Here is a 26,510-nt window from a genome sequence, read left to right as displayed (position 1 = left end):
AAAAGGCGTGCAGGAACCTTTTTCAAATCTGCTGCAACTTGAGTCGCAACGAATTTGAACGGTTCTTTTGCTGGCAATAGGGTGCTACTTGTCAGGCGATTTTGAAAAAAGTTGCAATAAAATCCCAAAAAAGTAGTGCGGGAACCCTTTTTCAAATCTGCCGCAACTTAAGTCGCATCGATTGAACGGTTCCATTGCTGGTAATAGGGTGCAACTTTTCATGCGATTTTGAACTATCAAATCGCATGACAAATTGCACTGGCGTGAACGAGGGCTAAAGATGTAAAGAGTGCTATGCAGGGTCTTTCCTTAAGAAACAATGGTGTGTGCTGCAACTCACAGGTGCCCAGCCAAAAACTGAATTGCCCGTTTTGGGTGGAGTAGACATTAAAAAAAAAAATAAAACTTTTTTTGTTAGGAAGGTGGTTAGTAAAAACTCAAAAAGTTGAAGTGACGCCACTTTGCCGATCTTTATCATAGCAGATTATGCACCATTCACCTAGGGTCCTGTCCGACCCATCCCTGGATTTCTGGATTCTCACTACCTGTGGGTAGAGCTGCAGTTTTGGCTTATCTTGAGCAGCCAGTTTGTCTTCCTCCTGCGCCTGTTATGGAATGCCCGAGTGACTCTACAAGTGTCACTGTCACAAGAACTCGTTCTGCACATTCAGAATTCCCTTTAAAAAATGCCCAAACACAGAAAGGGGGGGTTACTCATTAACTTGCCCAACTTCAGCCACTCCTTGAGACAAATAGATTTGACCTTCACACTCGTCCCCAGCCTTTTTTCTTTCCTTTTTTTTTTTTTTCCAGCACAGCAGCCTCCTCCTCCTCTGCCTCCTCCCCTGCCCACATTCCCCCCCACCTCCCCCAGCTCAAAAACAAGTCTGCTTAATAGCCACAGGTAATTCGGGGTCTGCGACTTCAGCGACAGCGGGACGCCCACCGCCATCCCACTTCCCAGGTAAGGACGTTCATCCGGCTAAAAGACATTTAGCTCCATAGAAGGAAGAGATTGCTGCAGCTGGAGAAAGAGTCCTCTGTAGTTGTAATAAGGCAAGTGCAATTATTACATACTAATTATTATATGCTAATTATTACATACTAATTACTATGTTCTAATTATTATCTACTAATTATTATATGCTAATTATTACGTACCAATTACTATGTGCTAATTATTACATATTAATTATTACGTGCTAATTATTATATACTAATTATTATGTGCTATTCATTACATATTAATTATTACGTGCTAATTAATATATACTAATTATTATGTGCTATTCATTACATATTAATTATTATGTGCTAATTATTATATACTAATTATTGCATGCTAATTATTACATGTAAATGTAGTCCCTCGCGCTACTAAGCGAACTATAACCACTAACTAAATACTGTGAAAATGCTGCTAGACCTAAAGTGAACACAATGCACAAAAGAATAACAAAAAGAGGGAAGTGATCTGCGCAAATTCCTAAAGTAATTAACTCTAAAAATACAATAAATGCAGTAATAAAGTCCAATAAGGTGTAACACAAACAAAGAGTCCAAACAAGTGAAAGTGAAATTGCTCTTTTGAAAAGTGATAACAAAATCTTCTTAATATTAATCTTCGCAAAAGCTGAATGCTCACAGAGCGCTTACCTCCATTAGGAGTATAAAGAACCTTGAAAGTATCCTGTAGTTGGAGTGGATGCACCGCGCTGGATGTCCAGTTGATGGCTGTATCGGGGTTTTTTTTTTCAGAGAGCTGGTGGTGTCCAGCCAAGTTCTAATCTCCCTTCACTGATGGTTCACTGCTCCTTCTGACCTTACAGTGACACGGTACCGCTCCGGTTCCAACCATTAAAGAAAAAATGAAGGATAGCCTCCCATAGTGTTATATGTATAAAACAAGTCAATTTATTAAATGCCAAGTGAATCCTTACATAAAATCAGAATATAACAAGCGATGACGAAGAAAACACACATTACGTCGCGGCACGTGACTTCATCAGGGGTTCCCCCGATGAAGTCGCGTGCTGTGACGTAAAGCGTAGGGCGTGGTCAGATGTTGTAACAAACTGGAAGTGACGTAAATAGCGTGTTTTCATCGTTAGCGCTTGTTATATTCGAAGTATTACATGCTAATTATTACGTGCTAATTATTATATACTAATTATTATCTGCTAATTATTACATACTAATTACTATATGCTAATTATTACATACTAATTATTATGTGCTAATTATTATATACTAATTATTATGTGCTAATTATTACATACTAATTTTTATGTGCTAAACACACTAATGCATAGCTACTTATTATACGTAGGGGTATTGATGTCCAGTAAAAAGTTCCATCATAATTATCTGCAATGGGTCACTGAAATCTGAACATTTTGCAGGCGTTGTCTTCCTGTACTACCATCGCTGGTAACATTACCGGATTATCAACCTATTCGGATAAAAACTCGTCTGGGTCATATTAGGCTGGCCATAGACGGTTCGAATCTCAGCCGGTTCCTGCTAAAATTCAAACCATTAATGGGCAGGCTGACTGTACCAAGTTGATCGATCGACTTGGGTACAACCAGCCTGCGGGATTCGCTTGCGATTATCGCAAGCAGCTGCTATAGCCGTTAGCAATAATCACGGTCTTCTGCCCCGCTCGCCTCCCGTCGGAAAAGACAATTGCTTGGCAATTACATGGCAAATCGCATCAATGTGAACCGGGGCTCAAAATGAGATCAAACCTGCCGGTAAAATGATTTAGAAGGTGGACGTAGTTTACTGCTTATATAAAGTATAAACATGTCCAAATATTGAACCCTCTATGACAGCCAAATATCTGCTTCTGTCTTTTGTATGAGTGTTTATGTAGAAGATCATTTTCTAATTGTCACACTATGAACTCTATATACTCTTCTCACCCATGATCCCCTAGTTCCAACAAGTGAAGGACATTACTCGTCATCACTTTATATAGCAGTGCTTAGGATTCTACCAAAGCACTTTTGCAATCAGTAGCAGCTGTTTCAAGAGACGCCTTAGCTGTATGCAACAGAATTCTACTGTAAGGTGGGAGAAGTCAGCCCAGCTCCACACCTATGGTGACAGAGGTCACCAGGCCAAATAGGGAGGGTTAATTGCCCTAGCAGGGACAGTAATAAAAACCTGACAGGGGTCCGAAACCCTCACCACTCTATCTTAAGCTTTTTGGGTTCACACTAGTGCGAATTGGATACAGGTTCCCCGCATCCAATTCGCAATAGCAGGAGAGTGTGACTGGCTCTCTATGGAGCCGGTTCACATATCTCCGCTGCGGCTCCGGTGCCAATTTACACCGGGTCCTGTGCGTCTTCTGGTTCCGTTTTAGATCTGAAATCAGCCAAAAATTTGGGCTAAAATCGGACCTAAAACGATGAACGAGGGCGCACCGGACTCCTGCTGGGAGCCGCATGCGGCGATGGTGTGAACTCAGCCTTAGATATACTTTAATGGGCGCTGTGATCCATTGGCAGTGCATGAAAATGCGTGCATATTCATATACTGCAATTGTCAGTTATGAGTACATTGACGCACAAAAAAATTGGCAAGAACTTTTTTTTTTTTTACAATTCTGATTGACAACACATACATGAGAACTTGTCCCATTACAAACATTAGGAAGTCTTAGCGCATTCACTTCAATTGGGAGGAGAATTTTCAGTGCGTTTTTTTTTTTTTAACTCAACTAAATGCGTCAAGCAGGATTTTTTACCCCGCAATGGAAGTGCACCTCCCCAGTGTGAAGCCATACATAGAATTTAAAGGGAAGCATTTTTCTTGAGCTTTTTTAAACGCAAAAGCGCTTCAAAAGCTCCTCAGTGTGAAAGCAGCCTAAAACCCAAATGCCAACATTTATTATATTGCAGATTATCAATTCCTAGATAAAATGGCTGCATTAGCTTTCTTGTTTAGGATTTATTTCTTCTATTTTTCATCTGGTCATCCAGCCAGCAAGTCTGTTGTCTTTTACAAGCTCAAGCTCTCCAGCAGAATGTTCCAGTTTACATGGATGAGTCAAACCACTTAAACTGATTGTTAAGGTTCTTTTTTTGTTATTAAATAACAAACATGTCATACTTACCTGCTCTGTGCAAGGGTTTTGAACAGTGCGTCCCCGATCCTCCTTTTGTCAGGTCCCCCAGTGGTGCTCCTGGCTCCTCCTCCACATCGAGTGCCCCCACGGAGAGCCGCATTCCATAGGGGCACTCGTGCGGGCGCGCTCCCGAGTCCTGCTGCTGTGTCTATTGACACAGACAGCAGGACTTGGCCCCGCCCCCCGCGTCGTTGGTTTTGATTGACAGCAGCAAGAGCCAATGGCTCCTTTTGCTATCAATCTATACAATGAGAACCCGAGAGAGCGGCTGGAGCTACTGTGCTCATCCCCGTCGCTGCTATGATCAGGTTCAGGTAAGAGAAAGGAGGGCTTTGTGGGGAGCTGCAGCACAGAAGGCTTTGCACCCTAATGCATAGAATGCATTAAATCGGAGTTCCGGGGAAACATTTTTAATTTTTTGATCTTAGTATTAATGCTAACGAAATTAACCACTTCAATACCAGGCACTTATACACCTTCCCGCCCAGGCCAATTTTCAGCTTTCAGCGCTGTCGCAATTTGAATGACAATTGCGCCATCATACAACACTGTACCCAAACTAGATTTTTATCATTTTGTTCCCACAAATAGAGCTTTCTTTTGGTGGTATTTGATCACCTCTGCGATTTTTATTTTTTGCGCAACAAATAAAAAAAGACCGAAAATTTTGAAAAATTAAAAGTTTTTCTTTGTTTCTGTTAAATTTTTTTGTAAATAAGTACATTTTCTTCTTCAATGACTGGCACTGATATGGCTGAACTGATGGGCACTGATAAGGCAGCACTGATGGGCACCGATGAGGTGGCACCAATGAGGTGGCACTGATGAGGTGGCACTGATGGACACTGATAGGCGGCACTGATGGGCACTGATAGGTGGCACTGGTATGCGGCACTGATGGTCACTCATATGTGGCACTAATGGGCACTCATAGGTGGCACTGATGGGCACTCGTAGGCGGCACTGATGGGTACTTATGGGTGGCACTCATGAGTACTTATGGGTGGCACTGATAGGTGACACGGATGGGCACTGATAGGTGGGCACTGATGGGCATGGATGGGCACTGATAGGTGGCACTGATGGACACTGATGAGTGGCACTGATGACACTGATGGGTTGCATTGCTGGGCATCACTAATTTTTATTGTATCATAGAGGTGCCAGTCAGTGCCCATTTGTGGGCACTGATTGGCATATGTTGGGCATTGATTTTCACAATGGCCATGGGGGATGTACCTGGCCATCCACATGTTAGGAGCTTCCCTGGTGGTCCTAGTGGCTTCCGTGGTGGTCTAGTGTGGGCATCTGAGGGGGGGCTGCGCTGATAAACAATCAGCACAGACCCCCCCCGTCAGGAGAGCCGCCGATCGGCTCTCCTCTACTCGTGTCTGTCAGACGCGAGTGAGGAAAAGCCTATCACCGGTTCTTCCTGTTTACATTGTGATCAGCCATGATTGGACACGGCTGTTCACGTGGTGAAGAGCCTCCGCCAGATTGACACACCGCACCACCGATCGCTGCAATGCGCGCCCCCACGGGCGCGCCCCCACGGGCGCGCGGCGGCTGTTATTCTGCAGGACGTCATATAATGTCCAGTCAGGATAACTGAACCACCGCCCGCCCGTCATTCTGCTATAGACAGGGAAGTGGTTAAAGAGGAGAGAGGAACGAGAAGCTGCCTTCAAAACTATTATTCCCCACGCGTCCTCATTGGATTGTGAGCAGGGTATCTCCGGTCTACATAACCAGCATCACCAGAATCCACCCACCGCAATACAAGCTTTTTTGACACGCAGAGCGTATGCCCTGGCGTGTTCAAACACTCTAGTAAGCCTCCTCTACTCATGGTGGTGGTTTGATCACAGTCACTACGGAGTCACTTTGCTTACGGATTGACACGTTTTTTGATTGCAACTCTTTGCTGTTATACTTCACAATTTTATATCTATAGACTTGGATTTCATACAACTGGAAACCCTTGCTATATCTTTTTTTGGTGGTGATATTATTATCAATAATTTCACATGTACCACTTATATATGGACACTATTCTTTGCATTTATTCACTGTGTTAGCTTGTAAAAAGTCTATTTACATTATTGATATTTTTTGGTTTTCTACCCACTTTTTTATAGTGCTACACTTTTATTTATATGATTTTTTGCCATTTATCTAATTTGGTGTGTTAGCTGCTTGCCATTGGGAGTAGCGCAAAATTATTTACTCTATTATTTTATTTAAGTATGTCTACAAGTAATCAAGACAAGAATGCGGTAATGTTTGTGCCCCTTGGCCATAGGTAAGCTATGTCCAGATAGACAACACGCTGAAAAACATTATTATGTCTGCTGACTCCTCACTGATACGGATATCGTTAAGAAATTGTTTATATACTGCATAGCTCCCAACTGTCCCTGATTTCGAGGGACTGTCCCTGATTTGGAGCAATGTCCCTCTGTCCCTCTTTCCTCCTCATTTGTCCCTCATTTGGTCTGATCTATATAGTTGTATATAAAATGCACTTTTTATCCTTCAAAAAGTGTTGGTGCTAAACCTTTCATCCAATTTCTAAATTGCTACATTTGTATATTTCAAAAGCCAATATAAAGGAGTAGAAGTGGTAAAACAAAAAAAAAAAAAAAAGCATATTGTATATTTTGCCTTTAAAGGGGCGTGACAGGAGGTGTGTCATAGTTACATAGTTGGTAAGGTTGAATAAAGACACCGGTCCATCCAGTTCAACCTGAGTGAGTGTCTACAATTGTCCCTATCCCTGTACATTGTGTCTCATTAAGGTGCAGGTAGTGTCATGGTTGGGATTCGAACCAGTGACCCTTTTTACTGCCAGGTGAGAGTGCTACCCACTACACCACTGTGCCGCCCTGAAAATGTGTCATATGCAGGGGCGGACTGACCATTGAGCCACTCGGGAACTGCCCGAGGGCCCTGGGCCACTAGGGGGCGCCATCAGGGCCATCAAACACAAGTGAACTAATTTAGCAAAGAATGGCAGTTGTAGGTTTTGATCATTGATTGTTTTTAAGGGCAATCATGATATGAACATGCACGCTCGCATACCTCCCAACATTTTGAGATGGGAATAAGGGACATCTACTAACAATGCTAACAAATATATGTAGGCATAGGACACGCCCTCTGCCACACCCCCTTAAAGGAGAATTAACCCAAAAAAAAAAAGGTTAATTAAATCCACAAGTGCTTTTTTTACCACTACTATTCCTTTACATTGGCTTTTAAAATTGACAAAGGCAGCAATTTAGAATTTGGATGAAAGGTTTAGCACTGGAAAACACTTTTTGAAAGATAAAAAGTGCATTTTATATACAACTATATAGATCAGACCAAAATGAGGGACAAATGAAGAGGAATGAGGGACAGAGGGACATTGCATCAAATCGGGGACAGTCTCTCCAAATCAGGGACAGTTGGGAGCTATGCGCTCGTGTTGTCTAAACCTGTATTTTTATGCAGTGAGAAGCCAACCCAAGCACCATCTTGGGATGCCAATTTGGCAAATAGAGAATAGTCAGGGGGTGTTCAAAGATGAAGCTGCAGAGTGCCCATAGATGTTTGTCTACAATCCAGATCAGGTTACACTTGTGTATGTATGTGTGTGTGTATACAGTGGAACCTCGGATTACGAGCTTAATCCGTTCCAGTAGTATGCTCGTAATCCAAAGTACTCGCATATCAAAGCGAGTTTCCCCATTGAAGTAAATGGAAACGAAAATAATTAGTTCCGCATTGACTTCAATGGCATACAATACCGCATGCGGCCAGAGGTGGGGGGGGGCGCCGGAGAGCCTCGGAAACGGTCGAAAAGGCCCGAGGACACCTCAGCTGACCTCGGCAAACCTCGGAAAAAGACTCAGTTTCCGAGGTTTGCAGAAGTCAGCCGAGCTGTCCTCGGGCCTTTCCGGCCGTTTCCGAACAGCGCCGATCACTCGGCTCCGGCGCCCCCCCACCTCAGGCTAAATGGGGTACTGCACACGCTTTGGCCTGAATCATGCTCGTAATGCGAGACAACACTCGCAAACCGAGTTAGGATTTTTAAAAATACAGTGCTAAACGCGAAACGCTCGTTAACCGCGTTACTCGCAATCCGATGTTCCATATATATACACACACACACACACTAATTGCCTCTGCTGACTTGTTGACTTTTTAAAGGTGCAGGCCCTGGGGCTGTCATTCTTTGGCGTACTTCTCCTCTTGGTGAATCCATGACCTGGAACAAATATGCAGGCAAAGTACCTATTGTATCTAAAGCCAACAGTTTTTTTTTTTCAGTTGAGGGGTTAGGGAGATTAAAGCAGAAGTTCAGTTAAAAACATTTTTGATTTTCTACAGTTTTAGTTACATGATTTATCTGTAATGAAGGGTGTCCCATGATGTGCAGGCTTCTGGATTCTGTAGAGATCTTCGCTGCAGGACTGCCCAGCACTGTGGGGGTCCATTTTTGGTTTTCCAGAATGAGCAGCACTAAAGATGATCGGACAGGGATATGCCCCCTCCTGCCCTCTCCTCCATAGAGAAAAGTTATTTCACTTATTACACTGCCTTTAAGACAGTCTGTGAATGGAGGAGAGAATTCTGTGACTGTTCAGACTCTTCCATTAATCATAGATTGTGTTACAAGAAAAAAAAAGTTTTTTAAGTTAAACTTTAGCTTCAATCTTTGTATTTTCCCTGGTGAACCCTGACACCACAGTTATATGTTCCTTATATCGGCAGTGTTGTACCATTGATGAAGGCAAAATTTTGGAGCTACGGTGCCTTGAAATAGTATTCATGTCCACATTTTGTCATGTTCCAACCAAGAACGTAGTGGCATTGCGGGGGGGGGGGTGTAATCTGTGGCAATGCTGGGGGGTTGATGGGATCAGTGGCAGTGGTGGGGGGTGGGATTAGTTTGGAGCCGGTACACTGTGGCAATTTCTGAATCATGTAGAGCAAAGCTGGAAATCTTTGGCAAGTATATAGTGGGGGATTCTACACGGACCACCAATGTAATGGGGGAATTTACAATGACCACCAATGTGAGGGGGGATTTACACTGACCACCAATGTGGGGGGGGGGGGATTTGTACTGACCACCATTTAAACGGGGGGATTTTACACCACCCACCAATATAAGGAGGGATTTCTACACTGACACCAATGTAATAGGAGCATTTGCACCAACTACCAGTGTAAGGGGGAGGAATATACAATGACCACACTCAGTAAATTACTAAAGCGCTGATATGTGAAGTGTAAATGAAGTGAATACTGTGCAAATATTACTAAGTATGTGATATAGGCAGAAATTACCCAATTCCAAAACAATTCCAAAAATTCTCAAAAAAATATTCCAAGAAATTGGGATAACAGTGAAAAAATAGTGCAAAATCCCAATTAGGAATATAAACCAAAAACTAGGAAATAGCCAAATAGTAAAAGCTGCACCAATATAAAAGTGATCTGATACCACTACAGAAATAAGTATTCTAATGAAAAAAAGGTGCGCTACAATTAACTTCCTAAAACATATAAATATTGTATATAATGGTGTGGATACAAAATAAAGTGAAGCACATGCCTAATAAACAGATGCCGCAGATATAAAAAAAATCAACTTTCATAATGCCTTCATTAAAAATAAACCAAAAAGAACAAAGACAAAGATTGGATGGTAATCCGGATCCTTCAGAGGCTGTGGATGAATGTTCTGTATGCGCTCAGCAGGAGAACACACCGCAGGCGCTATTGCTGATTGCTATAGTCAATGGTTCCTTAGAGATGTAAGTCTCACCTCCTGCACTTCTGACACCCTCCACTGATAGTTATAGTTTCCTCCCATTTACATTCATGCAGCCGTAGGAAAGAAAGGGGGAATATCATTGCGCAATGAGCCACCTCCACATAATAGATTTAAAAGCATATTTGTATTGACTCACATGGCTTGGCAAGTAACAGCGCTTTTTTGAATCAATCAGACCTGTTTGCGTTCTTCTTCCTCCCACTGATCAGTGTGTCTAGCACACAGGCAGATCAGATGACAGATTACGTCACTGGCTCCTCCCGACGCGTTGCGTCACATGTCACGTGTCTTTATCAAGGATAGCCTGCGGTTTGTTCTCCTGCTGAGCGCATATAGAACATTCATCCACAGCCTCTGAAGGATCCGGATTACCATCCAATCTTTGTCTTTGTTCTTTTTGGTTTATTTTTAATGAAGGCATTATGAAAGTTGTTTTTATTATATCTGCGGCATCTGTTTAATAGGCATGTGCTTCACTTTATTTTGTATCCACGGCATTATATACAATATTTATATGTTTTAGGAAGTTAATTGTAGCGCACCTTTTTTTCATTAGAATATACAATGACCTCCATGTAAGGGGGAATTTACACTGCCAACCATTGTAGAGGAGATTTGTACTGACCACCAATGTAAGGTGAGACTTCTACACCGACCACCAATGTTAGGGGAGATTTACACTGACCATCAATGTAAAGGAGGATTTACACTGGCCACCAGTGTAAGGGCAATTCTGCACTTGCCACCAATGTAAACGGAAATGTACAATGATCACCAATGTAATGAGGAATTTACACCGACAACCAATGTAATTGGGGATTTTACATCAACAACCAATAAAGAGGGATTTCTACACTGGCCACCAATGTAAGGGGGATTTACACTCACCGCCAATTTAAAGGGGGCTTCTACATGGACCACCCCTGTAAGGGAGGATTTGAAGCTGACCACATATGCAAGTTTGGATTTTTTTACCGATTACCAATATAAAGAGAAGTGTCTACACTGGCCTCTAATGTAATGGGGATTTACACTGACCACTAATGTAATAGGAGCATTCACAGTAACCACTAATGTAAGGAGGGATTTACACTGACCACCAATGTAAGGAGGGATTTACACTGACCACCAATGTAAGAGGGACCTTCACACTGGCTACTAGTGTGAATGAAAGGATTGTACACCAGGCCCCAATGTAATGAGAAGATTTACACTGACTACCAATGTAGCTGAGACATTTAGCCTGCGTTTATATTTGTGTGTGTTGGGAACACATGCAAAATCGCTTTCCTAACACCACAGAAACATGCAGCCCTTTAGCAGATACACAGCAGTGTGATTAATTGTTAATGACACCCTCACGCATCGGCTGAGATGTGCGTATTCACATGCACCAAAATTCACGGTGCTATGGCGCCATGTTATTTTGAAAAAGGGTTCCATTTCCAATTTTCTTACCTTTGCAGAACAGGTTGATGTTAGGCTTAATGACCACAGTTATAGGCAGGACTTTCAAGCATGCCCCTTTACCTCCCCAGTGGGCAGCATTCAGCAGAAGTGATGGTAGATTTGACCTCAGGGGGCATGATATACATATGAATGCCGCCACTATTTACATATCAATGCCACAGTCTGTGGTTATTTACATATTAATACCATTGCTATTTACATATCAATGCAGGTTATTTACATATAAACACATGGTCTGTAGGTGCGTCATCTGTACATGGCAATAGGGCAGAACTGGGCAGTAGCAGTATCAGGACTTCACACTGATATCAGGAGACAACATGGGACTAAAACTTCAAGGGACGGGGACTGGGATAGTTGGCAAGTATGAGGCATCTGCTTTGGGCCCCATAACAATGATGGGGCCCAGGGAAGCTGCCCCTTTTGCCCTGCCTTAAAGATGGCCCTGCCCATGTCCTTTGTGCCCTCTTCTAGACCTTAAATACCCCCTTTCTCCGAGATCTGGCCACAGTCAATCTTCAGCATAGATTTCTATGGGACCACCTCCATTGCTGCTGACCTGCAATGATCCAAACAGAAATGTCTATACCCAACCAATCTGAAGAGTAGAGCTGTGTTTAGTCTTTCCCAGCAGAAGAGTAGCAGCCTGATTTTACAGGAAGAGAATACAAGGTGTCCTGAGCCTTATCTTAACAATCAGTTTACAATGTTTCCAAAACAATCCATTTTTTATTGTTTTAAAAGCATGTGAAGACTTGATAAACGTGTTTCAATCATCAGTTTTAGTGCTTTTTCCTTTTTAGACTTTTTGAAAGTCAAATTAAACAGTAATAAAGACGTTTTACACATTCAGGTGTAAAGTCCTCTATACCTTTACAAATAGAGGTTTCCAATTTAAAAGTCTCTTAATGGCTTGCATGTGTCCTATAATGTGACTGTTAGTTGAATTCTATAGAATTCACATAGCCATCCACCTAGTGAAGGTGCATGTACATTCGTTCTGTGCAAATGGGGCAAAAATGAATGTTATGAGGCTATAACCTATGCTGTTTGAATGCAAATTGTTGATTTTAAATGGAATATACTGCATTTGGCCACTAGATGGAGCTAAGTATTATAGGAAACTTTTTTCATCAATGATTTACATTCGAACAGCACAGGGTATAGCCCAGCCTTTCTCAACCAGGGTTCCATGGAACTCTAGGGTTCCTCCAGAAGTTTCTAGGGGTTCCTTGAGCAATTTCTTCCTCTCAGATAAGTTCCCACTGACACCATTAATCTTTGTATCTGTAAGGGGGTAATTCTTCCAATGACCACAAGTGTAAGGAACATTGTTACCTAGTGACTACCACACAAATGTACTGTGGGTTGTAGATATAGCAATTATTAGCAGGGGTTCCTTGAGCCTGGAAAGCTATTTAAAAATTTGCAGAAAAGGCATAGAAAAATGTAATATTTTAAAAGCTTATTCCAAAAAATGCTTTTTTTTTATTTGCTTGCAATGTGCCTTTGAGTTGTTATAAAATGTGACTACAGGCAGTCTCCAGGTTACGAACAAGATAGGTTCTACTATAGGTTTGATCTTAAGTTAAATTTGTATGTAGGTTGGAACAGGTAAATGTTTTAAGTGTAACTCCAGCCAAAAATTCTTACGTTTTGGCTAGCATAGGGAAGGGTTAAAAAGTTGATGCAAACCCTCACATATACCCAGTAAAGTGAACAGCCTCAGATGATACTGTACATAGAAATGAAACAAATCCTCCTACATAAGTTTTACATGTATATCTGCTGTCTTCAGCTTTATATACTGTTTAGAACAGGGGTGCTCAACCTTTTGAGGAGCGAGGGCCACTTTATCGACTTGGTAACCATTCACGGGCCACAATGAGCGTAAAGGGGTGATGGCAGGTCTGTGTCCACTCTGCATATGTAGAGCAGACACGGATGCAACCCGCTCTACCCTAAGGGCCCGCTGATCCGCCCAGACAGAAGGGGACGGATCCCCTTCTGTTTTTTTTTTTTAAGGAGATCGGATTGCAGATAGGCGGGTGTAAACGGACATGAGTCCGTTTACATCTTCCGCTCTATAGAGGTGAATGCAGAGTCCGTTTGAGTCAACCTGAAAAACAGACAGGCGGACCCGATCGGACCGATCATGTGAAAGGGGCCTAAGGCTGCCTTCACACTGATGCACAGCGGTTTACCTGCTCCTCAACTGACCTCGATCTTCACTTCTTCCTGAGGATTCCTGCAGCAGGCTGGTACTGCCGGTGCTGACAGGTGCTGGTACTGCTGGCGGGTACTGTTGGCTGGTACTGGTACTGCTGGCTAGTACTGCTGGCAGATACTGGTACTGCTGGCTGGTACTGGTACTGCTGGCGGGTACTGTTGGCTGGTACTGGTACTGCTGGCTAGTACTGCTGGCAGATACTGGTACTGCTGGCTAGTACTGGTACTGCTGGTGGGTACTGCTGACCGGTACTGCTGGCGGGTACTGGTACTGCTGGTGGGTACTGGTACTGCTGGCTGGTACTGATACTGTTGGCTCGTACTGGTACTGCTGGCTGGTACTGGTACTGCTGGTTTATGCTGCTGGCTGGTACTGATGACTGGTACGGATGGTGGGTACTGGTACTGCTGGTGGGTACTGGTACTGATGACTGGTACTATTGGCTGGTACTGGTACTGCTGGTTTGTACTAGTACTGCTGGCTGGTACTGGTACTGCTGGTACTGTTGGCTGGTACTGGTACTGCTGGTTGGTACTGTTGGTTGGTACTGCTGACTGGTACTGGTACTGATACTGGTGGCTGATACTGGTGGCTGGTACTGATACTGGTGGCTGCTGTCCCAGATCGCGGGTTCCTGTGTCCCGACCCGCCATCCCCGAGCATAATTGTGACAGAAGCATGCAGCTGCAGTAGAGAGCAGAGCCGATGCTTCCTGTCACAGGTGGAGTACATTTGGTATCACTCCGCCTGTGAAGGAGCCGGCGCTATACAGGAAGCATCAGCTCTGCTTCCTCTAGCGGCGGCTCCGTCCTTCGCACTAATGCTCGGAGATGGCGGGTCGGGAACCTGCGATCTGGGCTTGTCGACCTGCCATCTCAGAGCAAGACATGGCGGGCCACATCGGAGGATGCCGCGGGCCGTTGGGCACCCCTGGTTTAGAAAGTGCTCTTCATGTTAGAATTTTCACTTCCTCATTCAGCAGTAGCAGTGTAGTGTTGGATTACACTGGGAGACAGCTGATTGGAGGAAAGGCACACACCCCCCTCCAGATAGGCAGCGACATTCAGAACTGTCCTGTGAGTAGAGCAGCTTTCTGCTAATCTATTTATAGCACCCTCCCTGACACAAATTTTAGCCTGGTTTTATCACGTGTCAGAGAAATTGTCAGATGTTATCATGCTGATAACAGAAGAACAGAGCAGGAGAAACCCACTGGACTTAGTTCTTTGAAGAGAGATAAGAAAACACTGTAGATATATGTGCCCAGCTCAAATTTATTGAATCAAGTTTAGATCCACTTTAACTGGCCATGCAGTGACCTGGGATTGCCGACAGGTCCGCCGAACAGTAGGTGCCATGAGCAGCAAGATGCTGTGACCAGCGTGACATCACGCTGCCTATGTTCTTAAGTACGAGTCGTATTTAAGTTGAATGTTTGTATGCCTATACTGGAGTCAATTTCTTGCCACAGCCCCTTTCCTCTGTATACATCTTAGCACTCTCTTCTTTTGGGAGTGTCTAATTATTGTCTGTGCTGGCCCAGCTCTTCTGACCCTCCATTCACTTCCCTATGTAACATTTTATGTAGCTTATAGGAGCAAAGGGGAAAACTAAAGAGTGTCACTTGAATAACAGCTCTGAGTCTGCTGACATCACATCCAAGATGGCGTCACCCAGCAGCAGTCTCACATTAGACATTTGGATGTCTATACAAGGGATGTTTTTACTGCTAAAAATGATCATGAATGGATTAAGGGCTCAGTCACACTTGTGCATTGTTACAACATGCCCTAAAACATGCACATTAATGTGCATTGCCACAATGCACTGCTGTCACAGCACACGCTGTTCACTGTCACTAGGGGCTCTTCCGGTGGAGGGCTTCCATCCAATGGGGCATGGCTGAAGATAAGCTCTTTGATTTTATATTTCTGTGAGTTTGAATTTGGCTTTTTAATTGTAATAAAACCCTTGATGCTGCACTTAGCTGGCGCCCCCTTGTGTTCCTTTTTGCCGTAATGCACTGCACCTGATTTAGTTGCAGTGTGTTGTGGTTCTATTCATTGTGAATGGCAACTCAACAAATTGCACAGTAGAGCAGAACGCAAAGCACCACAATGTACTGTATTGCCGCGTACACACGATCGGACATTCCAACAACGAAATCCTGTGATTTATTTCCGATGGATGTTGGCTCAAACTCGTCTTGCATACACACGGTCGCACAAATGTTGTTGGAAATTCCAATTATCAAAAACGCGGTGACGTACAACACGTACGACGAGCCGAGAAAAACGAAGTTCAATAGCCAGTGCGGCTCGTCTGCTTGGTTCCGAGCATGCATGGAATTTTGTGCGTCGGAATTGTGTACACGCAATCGGAATTTCCGACAACGGATTTTGTTGTCGGAAAATTTTAGAACCAACTCTTAAATTTTTGTTGTCGGAAATTCCGACAAAAAATGTCCGATGGAATGTACACACGGTCGGAATTTCCGACAACAAGCTCCCATCGAACATTTGTTGTCGGAATGTCCGATCGTGTGTACGCGGCATAAGTATGTGTGTTATAGTTCTCTGGGTTATGAAAAAAGGGTCATGCACGTCCTTTCATCTGTTGTGATGCGTTGGCAGCCCATTTATAATAAAAGGGCTGGCTGGATGCATCAGACATTAAAGCATGCCTTAACCACTTGACCTCTGGAAGATTTACATCCTTCTTGACCAGGCCATTTTTTGTGATACAGCACTGCGTTACTTTAACTGACAATTGCACGGTCATTTATTTATTTTTTGTGCTATAAACAAAAAAGGGCAACAATTTAAAAAAAAAAAAAAAAATTTCTTTCTGCTTTAAAACATATCCAATAAAAAAATTGAAAAAAAATCTAATTTCTTCATAAATTTGACCAATATGTATTCTGCTACATATTTTTGGTTAAAAAAATCTGAATAAGCGTATATTGATTGGTTTGCGCAAAATGTTATAGCATTTACAAACTATGGTATCTATACTGGAATTTTTTTTTTCTTTTATACTAGTAATGGCGACGATCAGCGACTTATAGCGGGACTGCAATATTGCAGCAGACAATAAGACACTAACTGACACTTTGTGGGAATCAGTGACACTAATACAGTGATCAGTGCTAAAAATATGCACTGTCACTGTACTAATGACACTGACTGGGAAGGGGTTAACCATCAAAGGCGATCAAAGGGTTAAATGTGTGCCTAGCCAGTGTTTTTGTGTAAACTGTGTGCAGCTTTTACTAAAGGAAGTGATGGATTTTATTCCTGCTTTGCAGGGACACAAAATCCATCACTTTCCCCCTGTCAGAACAGAGCTCTGCTTTGTTTACATAGGCAAAGCTTTGTTCTGTGTCTCTGCCCAACGATCGGTGGGTGCCAGTGGACATCCAGTGCCCAGCACCCGCATATCGGCTTTTGCGCACGCCCCCTAGGCAGAAGTGCAGAATCACGTGTGTGTGTGTGTATATATACAGTATCTCACAAAAGTGAGTACACCCCTCACATTTTTGTAAATATTTTATTCTATCTTTTTATGTGACAACACTGAAGAAATGACACTTTGCTACAATATAAAGTAGTGAATGTACAGCTTGTATAACAGTGTAAATTTGCTGTCCCCTCAAAATAACTCAACACACAGTTATTAATGTCTAAACCGCTGACAACAAAAGTGAGTACACCCCTAAGTGAAAATGTCCAAATTGGGCCCAAAGTGTCAATATTTTTTGTGGTCACCGTTATTTTCCAGCACTGCCTTAACCCTCTTGGGCATGGAGTTCACCAGAGCTTCACAGGTCGTCACTGGAGTCCTCTTCCACTCCTCCATGACAACATCACGGAGCTGGTGGATGTTAGAGACCTTGCGCTCCTCCACCTTCCATTTGAGGATGCCCCACAGATGCTCAATAGGGTTTAGGTCTGGAGACATGCTTGGCCAGTCCATCACCCTCAGCTTCTTTAGCAAGGCAGTGGTCATCTTGGAGGTGTGTGTAGGGTCGTTATCATGTTGGAATACTACCCTGTGGCCCAGTCTCTGAATGGAGGGGATCATGTCCTGCTTCAGTATGTCACAGTACATGTTGGCATTGATGGTTCCCTCAATGAACTGTAGCTCCCCAGTGCCGGCAGCACTCATGTAGCCCCAGACAATGACACTCCCACCACCATGCTTGACTGTAGACAAGACACACTTGTCTTTGTACTCCTCACCTGGTTGCGGCCACACACGCTTGACCCCATCTGAACCAAATAAGTTTATCTTGGTCTCATCAGACCACAGAACAAGGTTCCAGTAATCCATGTCCTTAGTCTGCTTGTCTTCAGCAAACTGTTTGCAGGCTTCCTTGTGCATCATCTTTGGAAGAGGCTTCCTTCTGGGACGACAGCCATACAGACCAATTTGATGCAGCGTGCGGCGTATGGTCTAAGCACTGACAGGGTGACCCCCCACCCCTTCAACCTCTGCAGCAATGCTGGCAGCACTCATATGTCTATTTCCCAAAGACAACATCTGAATATGGCGCTGAGCATGTGCAATCAACTTCATTGTTTGACCATGGTGAGGTCTGTTCTGAGTGGAACCCGTCCGGTTAAACTGCTGTATGGTCTTGGCCACCGTGCTGCAGCTCAGTTTCAGGGTCTTGGCAATCTTCTTATAGCTTAGGCCATCTTTATGTAGAGCAACAATTCTTTTTTTCAGATCCTCAGAGAGTTCTTTGCCATGAGGTGCCATGTTGAACTTCCAGTGACCAGTATGAGAGAGTGAGAGCGATAACACCCAATTAAACACACCTGCTCCCTGTTCACACCTGAGACCTTGTAACACTAACAAGTCACATGACACCAGGGAGGGAAAATGGCTAATTGGGCCCAATATGGACATTTTCATTTAGGGGTGTACTCACTTTTGTTGCCAGTGGTTTAGACATTAATGGCTGTGTGTTGAGTTATTTTGAGGGGACAGCAAATTTACACTGTTATACAAGCTGTACACTCACTACTTTACATTGTAGCAAAGTGTCATTTCTTCAGGGTTGTTACATGAAAAGATACAAATATGTGAGGAGTGTACTCACTTTTGTGAGATACTGTGTGTATATATGTATATATATATATATATATATATATATATATATATATATATATATACACACACACACACACACATATATATATATATATATATATATATATATATATATATATATATATATATATACACACACACATACATATATATATATATATATATATATATATATATATATATATATATATATATATATAGTTAATGTGTATTTGCACATCACAGTGAATTACTTTAGTGTGAATGGGCCCTCAATGTACATATAATTGTATTTGAAGATTGTTGCTTAAATGAATGGTCTGGCGACAGTTTTCTTTAAACGGAATCTGTTATTTTGCCTATTAGGCCCCTTTCACATGATCAGCTTGCTCAGGCGTGCCTTTTAGGATCCAAGCGGGCCACCCATTGACTTCCATGGGCAGGTGGATGTCAGCGACTGAAACCCGCCTGCCATCCGATCTGACAAGATCTGCTCAAAACAGACGGATGGCAATATGTTCAGTGGATCGGATCTGATGGGATCGGATGAAAATGGACAGGCGCAAACCAATCAATATACGCTTATTGCGATTTTTTTTTTATAATTGACAATTTTATTAAGTTTCAATGTAAGCAATACAATTGTTGAAAATAACACTGTAAATAAAAAAAAAAGGTAATGAAAGCATATTATTCATAACAGTCTTCTTTAGAAAGAGCATAGTGGACCGTAGAAATCTAGATCGACATGTTAAAAAATTGCTTAGCCCTTTCTTGCGATTTTTATTACCAAACATATGTAGAAGAATACATATCGGCTTAAACTGAGAAAAAATTTGCTTTTTTTTTAAAAAAAAACAGGGATATTTATTATAGCAAAAAGTACAAAATATTGTTTTTGTTTTTTTTTCAAAAGTGTCGCTCTTTTTTTGTTTATAGCGCAAAAAATAAAAACCGCAGAGATGATCAAATACCACCAAAAGAAAGCTCTATTTGTGGGAAAAAAAGGACGTCAATTTTGTTTGGGTGCAACGCCGCACGACCAATTGTCCGTTAAAGCGAAGCAGTGCCGAATCTCAAAAAATGCTCAGGTCATTCAGCAGCCAAATCTTCCGGGGCTGAAGCGGTTAATAACACATCAACCTCTCACGAATACCTTCACTGTGCTTGCCCACCACTCCATTTGTCTGTTGGAGGCCTCTGAAATAGTACTTCTAGGTATGAGGTGATCTGTATAAATTCTGGCCTACACAGAGCTTACACAGGGATTAGACTCAGGATCCTGGCAGGTGCACAGGGTGGAGGAAAATGGTGGAGAAGGCGCGAGTGGGTGGTGGTGCTATGGAGAGTAAAGATAGTAATATTGATAATTGATAGCAGTTTGTTCTTATTTCCCAGAGCTGGCTATAAAAGAAAGAATATGCACATGGATGATCTGTCTGTCTGTCTTGTCAACATCATGAGTGAAGTCCAAATTAGCTCTGGTAACACAGGTGAATAGTTGGGGGGAGGGCCCAATGAGGGAGCACCACCCTACTGGAACTAGAGTATTCTGGTAACAATCGGAGGGGGGCTTCCTACAGTAGCTGAGGGCTCTTGGAGAAGCTGCATGCGATTAGGCTCTGATTTGGCTGCCTGCACGCCTGTTCTGACAGTGGAGGGCCTTTCACCTAGCTGCACATCATTTGCACAGCTGACTCCGCCTCATCAGATTGTGCCTCTTTGATCTGCTGAGGGAGGGAAGCTGAGAAACGTATCTTCCTTGGACATGTCCAGGAACCCAAGGAGTTCTGAAAAATAGGTCTATAGATGGATGGGTGATGGGAACCGCTGGATGGGTGATGGGAACTAAATTTTGTTCCTCTCCGCTTTATGTCTTTCCAACAAATGGGGTCAAATCACAAAGTGACCATGCCCTTAAGGCATTTGACCCAACTGACCCCTTCCAACAATGCTTAAGAGCAAATCAATTTAAGCAAGTTGATTTTTATTCTACCTTACCTCTGCACACAGCGAATTGAAAAAGCATGGCTATCACATATGACACAAGATGAAACAAATTTACTTTATAGTTTTTTGTGTAGGCAAAAACAAAAGTATTTTTCCCAAAATCCTTTTAGGTCAACAACACCTTTTTAGAGAAAAGTCATAACGGCTCTCTATAGGATCCCTCCACCTCATGGGTCACTAAATGGCGGATCGCAGTCTGGACAGGACTGTCACTTGGTACGAACCCCAGTCCGCCATTTAGTGACCCATGATGAGCCACTGCCACAGCTGGGTATCCTCTCCCAGATCTTACCCAGCCACCAATGTCATCCTTACAGTGGGCAGGGGTGTGGGCAGGAGGTGCTGCAGATCGGGACGGAGGGCTGGAGTCTTTTCATATTAACAACCCAGGTAATCACCCACTTGTAATATAATAACTTGGGCAGCTCCCGCCCTCCATCCACATCTGCAGCTCCTCCTGCTTCCGCCCGCTGTGAGGATGACATCGGTGGCCAGAGACTCGGGAGAGGACCCCAGGATAATTAGTGCCTCTGTCCTGCCAAAGGTACCGTAGCACTGTGCGGGGGAAACTTGCATTAAGACCCCTTTCACACTAAGGTAGTTTTCAGGCGTTTTAGTGCTAGAAATAGCACCTGTAAAGCTCCTGAAAACTGCCTCCCATTCTCTGCAATGGGTGCTTTCACATCCGGGCGGTGCATTTGCAGAATGTTTGGAAAAGTCCTGCAAGCAGCATCTTTGGGGTGGGTTGGGAGCGTTGTATACAGTGCTCCCAAAACACCCCTGCCCATTGCGCCTGAAAAGCGTTTCGGAAGTGCCGCAACACAGGAGTTTTAAACCTCTTCTTTGGGGTTAAAAGCACCGCGCTAGCGGGCAAAAAGCGGTGCAAAAGTGCCGCTTAAACAGCGGTAAAGTGCCGCTAAAAGGAGCGGGGCTTTACTGCAAATGCGGCCGTTGCTCCAGTGTGAAAGGGGTCTAAAAGGGGCCCTGTGTTGTGAACAGGCACTGTGTTGTTAAGGGGCACTGTGAGGAAAGGGGCACTGTGTTGTGAAGGGGCACTGTTAAGGGGCACTGTGTTCTGAAGGGGCACTGTGATGTGTTATAAAGGGGCGCTATGATGTGTAAAGGGGCACTGCGATATAATGGGGCACTGTGATGTGAAGGGGAACTGAGGACACTGTGGGACTGCTTTAAAGGGTGGACTGTGATGTACAGGGGGGCTGTGGACATGTAAAGACTGCCATGTTAAGAGGGCTATGATGTGAAAAGTAGGCTGAAGACAATGATGTAGAGAGGGACTGTGATGTGTTCTAGCACTAACATGAGATTCGGACCTCTGCCAGAAGGAAATTTTGCTGACCAGACCTCTGTAAATTTTAATTCAACCCCCCCTGCTCTACATGATCACAGAGCAGACTCTGCCAGTGCCAGCCTAGCCTTGGCCAAGGTAAACCAGTCTCCCAAGGATAATTGTCAGAACCCCCTTAACCCTTAGCGCAACGAGTGAAACCAAAGGGTCTAGGAGTCTGCAGATACTTATTGCAAAACAACAAGCCAACACATTTTTTTCGGGGGGGAGAGGTGTAAAGCTGTGCCCCCTTCAACAGTGTTTAGGACGCTATGTACAGTATAGTGGAAAGACTGGATAAAATCTGGGTAACATTTTTTGGCAGATTAACATCTTTGAATATACCTTCAATTGTAGTGGAAAAAAATCACTTAGCAGTTTGGGTTTTCTCCATGGCCTACTCTATCCAAAAGAAAACAATTGTCTTTAGATACACTTTACCCACTTATCTATGCCTAGAAATGGTGGAGTGATGGGTGCTTATTTCTGCAGTGCCGTTTATAAATGGAAAATCACCCTCGGGCAGGCAGTGCACCCATTAATGGCTGTAACCCAAGCCGCCATCAGACAGCTCGCTTCGCAGACATGGTGTACAGAGCCGATCTGAGCTGCACTGTACCTTGTTATCCCTGTGGTGTTTACGCTGGAAATCCCTCCTTTTCCTCGGTGGAAGGGGAGGAAATGGGAACTACTTTGTAGAGTACCCGTACAGTCAGCAGCAGATATTCAAGGTATACCTTCAAGAGGTAGGACTGTTTTTAACCCCTTCACCACCCCCTTCTCCTTTACATCTAAACTCCATCCTGTTTCTGTAGTGTATTAACCCATTATCCTATCTTATCATACACATTAACCCCTTCATCTCCATCCTCCCACTGTATGTGACCTGTGAATTAACCCCTTCAGTTCCTACTCCCTCTGTGTAGAATTAAACATCCAGTGGTTATCAAATGTCGAGTGGTTAATAAGTTTTAAGCCAGCTGAGATTCAATCCATGTATTAGCAGGCTGATTGTACCCAAGTCGATCTATTGCTTTGCGTACAACCAGCCTGATGGATTATTTACAATGATTTACTGCTATCGGCTATAGCCACTAGCAGTAATTGTGTTCTGCCAGCCGGGAAGCTGGGAAAGCTCCCTGTGTCCCCCTCCGCTGGCAGAACACAATAGCGCCGAGGGAGGAATTCCCCACATTGACACAGACTGTGTTGATGGGGGAATTGAGCAATTTTCCTTCCTTCCACTTATGGTGGAAGGAAAGAAAATCAAATCATCTATAGGCTGTCTTAACCACTGGGCACTTAAACCCCCTTCCTAACCAGACCAATTTTCAGCTTTCAGCACTCTTACATTTTGAATGACAATTACTCTGTCATACAACACTGTACCCATTTTTGTCCTTTTTTTCACACAAATAGAGTCTTTTAGTAGTATTTAATCACCACTGGGTTTTTTTCATTTTTTTTTTTGCGCTATAAATGAAAAGACCGAACATTTTGTAAAAAAAAAAAAAAGCATTTTTCTTCGTTTCTGCTATAAAATTTTGCAAATTAGTAATTTTTCTTCATACATTTTGGCCAAAAATTTATACTGCTACATATCTTTGGTAAAAATAACCCAAATAAGTGTATATTATTTGGTCTTTTTGAAGGTTATAGAGCAGGGGTAGGCAACCTGGGGACCTGCAGCTGTTGCAGAACTAGAAGTCCCATCATGCCTCTGGGAGTAATTGTAACTGCCAGCCTTGCAATGCCTCATGGGAAATGTAGTTCCAAAACAGCTGGAGGGGCCCAGGTTGCCTATCCCTGTTATAGAGTCTACAAGCTATGGTGCTAATCACTGGAAATTGATCACACCTGATCACACTTGATGTACTGACAGCCTATCTCATTTCTTGAGACATTAAGTGCCGGTTCACACTGGTGACTTAGCCATCTGACAAGTTGCGCACCATGCAGTGCAAGGGAACCATTCTAATGGGAGCGACTCAAGTCTCTCCGACTTAGAAAAAGGTCCCTGTACTACTTTGGGGCAACTTCGGAGCAGCTTGCATTTCTATTAAATAAGTCATTTGCAAGCCGCGCTGAGGTCATGCTGTGGGGGGCGGCTTCAGAGACAGACGAATTTGAAGCCGCCCTAGTGTGAACTGGCACTAACAAGCCAGGACAGGACAAATACCCCCAAATGACACCTTTTTGGAAAGTAGACAGTCCAAGGTATTTAGTAAGAGGCATGGTGAGTTTTTTGATGTTGTAACTTTTTCCTACAATTCTTTGCAAAATGAAGAGTTTTTTTTTTTTTCACAATATTGTCATATATTAGGGGGTTTTTTCTCTCACACAGCATACTTGCAATTACCCTCCATAATACATTCTACTACTCCTCCTGAGTATGGGGATACCACATGTGTGAGAGTTTTCCACAGCCTGGCCACATACAGAGGCCCAACATGCAGGGAGCACCATCAGGCGTTCTAGGGACATAAATTACACATTCAATTTCTAGACTACCTCCTACATTTTGAAGGTCCTGGAGCACCAGGACAATGGAAAATAAATGACCCCATTTTGGAAAGTAAACACCCCAACATATATTCTATGAGGCATAATGAGTCTTTTGAACATGTCATTTTTTTCAACAAGTTTTTGGAAAATAAACGAAAACGCATTCTTTTTTTTTACACAAAGTTGTCCATTTATAAGATATTTCTAACACATAGCATGTACATAGCAAAAATTACACCCCGAAATATATTCTGCTACTCCTCCTGAGTATAGCGATACCACATGTGTGAGAGTTTTCCACAGCCTGGCCACATGCAGGGAGCATATTTAAAATCTAATTTGACTACCTATTACACTTTTGTGAGGCACTGATGTGGCACTAATGGGCACTGATGTGGCAAGGATGTGGCACGGATGAGAACTTGTGGTATGGATGAGCACTGATGTAGCACGGATGAGTACTGATGTGGCATGGATGTGGCATGGGTGAGCACTGATGTGGCCTGGATGTGGCATGGATGAGCACTTATGTGGCATGGATGAGCACTGATGTGGCACGGATGAGTACCGATGTGGCATGGATGTGGCACAGATGAGCATTGTTGTGACATGGATGTGGCACGGATGAGCACTGATGTGGCATGGATGAACACTGATGTGGTATGGATGTGGCACGGATAAACACTGATGTGGTACGGATGGCGATGGATGAGCCATGGATGGGGATGGATGAGCAGTGCCATATTAAGAGCATTATAGGCCAGCCTCACTGTGCCCACCACTGTGCCTGTGAATGCAGCCTCACTGTGCCCGTGAATGCAGCCGCACTGTGCCCACCATTGCAGCCTCACTGTGCCCACCATTGCAGCCTCACTGTGCCCACCATTACAGCCTCACTGTGCCCATGAATGCAGTCTCACTGTGCCCACAATTGCACCCTCATTGTGCCCATGAATGCAGCATCACTGTGCCAATTAATACAGACTCACCATCACCTGGTAACACACACACAGCGGGCATCTCCTCCTGTGTATCACGTTGCTGGCTGGGTCTGTGTTCGGCGGCCATGTTGTAATAAGGTCCCACCCCCTTAGACCGGCTCGTGTGATAGGCGGAACACTGATTCAATCTACTATTACGAGCCGGTCTAGGGGGACGGGACCTTGTTGCAGCGTGGCCACCGAACACAGACTCAGCCAGCTCCGTGAGACACAGGAGGAGGAGGAGAGAGGGAAAGAGCGGAGTGCTGCAGCCGCAACTCAAAGCGGCCCCAGGGCAGGCGGCCTACCAGGAAATTTCCCAGTATCCCGGTAGGCCAGTCCAGCCCTGGCTGGGGTCGCTGGGCAGGTGGGGCCCCCGGGCAACTGCCCAGCGTGCCCATGCGAAAAGACGGCCCTGTGGATGAGCCATGGATGGGGATAGATGAGCCATGGATGAGCATGAATGAGCCATGGATGGGGATGGATGAGCCATGGATGAGCATGAATGAGCATGAATGAGGATGGATGGATGAGCCATGGATGAGCATGAATGAGGATGGATGGATGAGCCATGGATGGTCGCAGATCAGTGCTGTGGGAACTTTAGATCCAGCCCACAGCGCTGCTGCACTGGCTCCCTCCTCTCCTCGCACGCTGTATGGATCGGTGTGAGGAGAGGAGCTGAACCAGACATGCTCTGGTTTGTTAACAACTGATCGCTCCATCATTGAACGGAGTGATCATGTGGTAAAGGACCAATGTCACTGGCCCTTGACAGCGATCCGTGACGCACCAGGTCACATTAACCTGGCAAGCATGGACAGCCCCATGTGCGTGGCCCAGGGGTGCAATTTTAATCCTCATTCACGTTCACCGTTTAGGTGATACATACCTCCCAACTGTCCCTG

The 26,510-nt window shown here is 43.9% G+C and overlaps 1 protein-coding gene across 2 annotated transcripts in view; it reads left to right on the top strand.

Moving 5' to 3' along the window:
• The first annotated feature begins 824 nt into the window (after positions 1-824).
• The window catches only part of SGK2 (serum/glucocorticoid regulated kinase 2), a 106,478-nt gene continuing 80,792 nt past the window's right edge, over positions 825-26,510 (top strand). Inside the window, exon 1 of one of the 2 annotated variants that reach the window (XM_073606495.1) lies at positions 825-964. The gene's annotated coding sequence lies outside the window, so the exon portion shown is untranslated. Of the gene's footprint in view, positions 1,057-26,510 lie in introns of both variants that reach the window. The other variant, XM_073606496.1, reaches the window with a different exon arrangement.

This window comes from Aquarana catesbeiana, linkage group LG12 (assembly GCF_042186555.1).
Source record: "Aquarana catesbeiana isolate 2022-GZ linkage group LG12, ASM4218655v1, whole genome shotgun sequence".
Classification (NCBI taxonomy): Eukaryota; Metazoa; Chordata; class Amphibia; order Anura; family Ranidae; genus Aquarana; species Aquarana catesbeiana.
This window is presented reverse-complemented; position numbering and strand designations above follow the sequence as displayed.